The sequence below is a fragment of the Leguminivora glycinivorella genome, chromosome 2 (genome assembly GCF_023078275.1).
Source record: "Leguminivora glycinivorella isolate SPB_JAAS2020 chromosome 2, LegGlyc_1.1, whole genome shotgun sequence".
Classification (NCBI taxonomy): Eukaryota; Metazoa; Arthropoda; class Insecta; order Lepidoptera; family Tortricidae; genus Leguminivora; species Leguminivora glycinivorella.
In genome coordinates, this window is record NC_062972.1 from 1411138 (window position 1) to 1414711 (window position 3574).

Sequence of the window (3574 nt, forward strand, 5' to 3'; positions counted from 1 at the left end):
TGATGATACATTAGAAGGATCGAGAAGTTATGGTCTATTAGCAGTATTGGGGAAAAGGGGGTTTAGCTAGTGAAAAGAAACAAAATAAAAAAGGGGTTAGTTTGTAGATAGATAGCCCTTCAGGCTTACTTGCTTAGGATGCCCGATAATGTGGTTTGATTGGGCCTAAGGATTCCAGACGGTATCGCAAGTTCTCACCCCAAACCGGAATCGAAAATAGAGCGTAGCCGATGTTTTCTAAAATATTTTTTAATATTTATTTCATGTATGTTTCACTCACTAACTTTTATTCTAAAATTTCTTCATCACGTCATTAATTTTCTCACATATAACTTTCTAGGCCTAAATCTGATAAAATACTCTTCTATAACGCTATATTATTATGCTACAATAACCTTTATTCTTCTTTAAAATATAAATAAATAAAATTTTAAATATTAGTCAAAAATACAGCTGATACTCATTAAAGGATCTAGGTTATCGCGGTTCACATCGAAGGGTTCTACTTATTTACGCTAGACGATCACAAGGCCAAATTTACGGGGTATTTTTAAAGGGGGGTTAGTTATACTAATGGTTAGTCAAGTAAGTAAATAAGTAAGGTGAGCGGAGATTTAGTTACATTTGGTTCCGTGCCCAAGGGATCTAAGATGTGCTCTGTAGAACACATCTTGGATACCAAGGTTTATAAATAAATAATAGGAATTAGCCTTACCAGGCTACATTTGTTGTTGTGAAAATGAGTGGGTGTGCTGTATTTCTTGACTTATTTCATCTCTAAATAAAACTCATATACCTAATATTTTTATTCAATCGCTATTTCATAAAAACAAAAATAACTTTATTGTTAATAAACACGTCTGTAGTATTTTCTTCCATTGTTTTTTTCTTGCCGCGTTCCGGGCGAAGTCATGCATCGATGCGGAGTCAATTGTATGTTCATCTCCTTCCACTGGTATCTAAAAAAAAACATAGTAATAAAAGTAAAGTAGCGTAGTAAACTAAGACAAAATTAATTTCTAGGAAATTAGCTCATAATCGTAGTGGTTAAACATCGTCCCGATTAGGCCATTTGGTTGCATTGCTACGTAGCAATTGTTGGCTTTGGCGCAACTTAACGTTTCCTTGCGCCTATGTGTAGTACTATTATTTATTCTGTGCCTTAATGTATGTTTTTCTAGCTGTGGGATAGGCAGGGCTAGTACGTAAAATACTAGGTACTTATAGAAAAAATATTCATGTACCTAAAATAAAAGAAGGCGCGGAGCTGTAGCACTTTAGAAGAGTTTGCCACCTAGTGACCGGAATTGGAAACATAAGTGTGTGAACTATGTACAATAGCAATAGAATTTCATGTTAAAACAAATAGTTCTCTATATGTCTAGTACATTTTCATAGCAGGCTCTGCCATCTTCAGGGCTATTTTGAAAGCTCACATCACGTTTGCACTTCACACCGGAGATCGGATAGCTTCGATGCTGTCTGATATAGTCTATGAACTCTCTGATGTTATGTATGTTCCTAGAAGGCGTCTGTTATACAGAATTTCATTTATAGGCAGGATAACTACTAGTTAGGACAGTAAGTAGGTCGCTATCATAGTCTAGGTGTAAGATGATTTTCCTAAAATAATCTAGGATACCTAAGCCCTAGATTTAAGACCTAGTAATACAAGAAGATGGGCTCTAGTCTAATGGCTATGGGGGCGCGATTATTCATTGTCGCGCTGAAGTACAATATTATATGGGGCGTCCCGCCATTTTTCTATGAATGCTGAATAACTACACGCATGTGGTACTATGACAAGTACATCCTTCGATGGATGGTTTGTTTGCATTTCAGTTGTAACTCTATAATCTAAAATTTGGCTGACAGGATTTCATACATCATACGATAATTTGGCAAATTGTTTGTACCAAATATTGTCACTGTAGTGCAGCCGTGAGAAGAACAGATGTCTGTCTGTTAGGTTATACGTATTAATCATGTTAGGACTAATTTAGTTCATTAGCTTATAAGTCATCATATATTTTCATATTACATCCGTAGTAAACAAGCATACGTCCCTCTTGACGATGAGCGGTCACCGTAGCCTATATCTGCCAATTATTTCAATAAATTAAATCCACTGTACGAATTTCAACTTTCTATAGGTATACATTTTTACTGTAGTAATACAAATAAGTATGTATGTATAAACAAGATTTTCAATAGCTTCATATGACATGAGTTCGTTATCTTACATGATAAGCTGTAGGCTAGTCTAAAATAGTAAGTGTAAAACCATACAATTATTATGTTCGGTAGATTGGGTACACAGCTTTTATACAATATTTCACAAGTCAGGAGTATGCCAACATACTGTACTTCATTACAACCATGTCAAACATATCCTACGAAATATTAGCATTACCAGCATCTGGGAGGTCGTACCTCGCCATACCCTTACTCCACTACTGCTTGATCATTGTCACAATTGCTTAATGAATTTCATGAAAATTGATTGAAATTTGTAATATTCCTGTTAAGTAGGCATACTCGTAGATAATAAGCACCATTACTACTATAAAACTATATTTTACTGAGGTTCAGAAATAGTATGTATGTAGTATGCAGTAGGTATGTAAACTTACCTAACGTGACCGGGTCCAGTCTGATTGTCGGATTACTTTGTTGTTCAGTAACGTTGAACGAGCTGGTAGTGCAGATCAGCGAGACTGAGAGGAAATAGTCAGACATTAGAAATGTTCATGTGGATAGCGTAAGAAAAGGGTTTAGTTTTAGAGTGGGGTTCTGCCAAATAGGTTCAATATTATTTCATTTATCTACTCACGGGGGCGCGTCGCTTAATTTTGGAACTAAGACACGGCCCTGAGAAATATTGTGTCAGAAAAAACAATGCATACAGCAAAATTTACAAAAAGGAAATTAAAAATAAAAAAGTTTGAGAACCCCTGCCTTGCAGTGCATATCTACACGAGTTAGGACATAAATGAGTTAGTAATAAGTTTGCTTAGCCAATAAAATGATGATGAGTCAGTTAAGTTTGATTTTTATCCGGTCGCTCATGCCTCGCCGTTTTGCTCTACGCTTCATTTCAATTTTCTAGATAAAATATTGATGCCATGAGCTGTTCACTTTTAAATTTAATAATTAGAACGTGTTATTATAATAAAACATAAGTACCTTTCATTTATATGAAGTCAGTAGATATATGGAAGACGGTCCAACCTGAAGCTTGGCCTCTCGGGTAAAACCTGAAATTGTATATATGAAAAAAAAATTAGTTAAAAAAAAAAAGGGTGTATGTATGTTTAAGGAATCTTATTTATAAATACGTATCATTAAGATTGTTTATATTTATCTAGGCCATTCATGATTAAGAAAAAAAAGAAGAAGAACAACCATATCCATGTTTCTATGTAAAATTTCCTGACGAGTCGTTTTACTCACTAAGTAGAGTTAATTAAGTTAAAAAGTAGCTGTTTAGTGGCAATGATTTTTTGTACTTACTTGAGGATAGTGCTAGAACGGAGTACAGTCCATAAAGGATACACTGGAAAATTCCTCAGTC

At 34.9% G+C, this 3574-nt stretch overlaps 1 long non-coding RNA gene across 1 annotated transcript; it reads right to left on the minus strand.

The window, feature by feature from the left end:
• Window positions 1–777: 777 nt before the first annotated feature.
• On the minus strand, window positions 778–3231 carry LOC125242390. Its single transcript, XR_007178865.1, has 3 exons — window positions 3187–3231; window positions 2634–2717; window positions 778–959 (listed from the first exon to the last, which is right to left on the minus strand). It is a non-coding gene; the product is annotated as an uncharacterized LOC125242390 (long non-coding RNA).
• Between the last annotated feature and the right edge of the window lie 343 nt (window positions 3232–3574).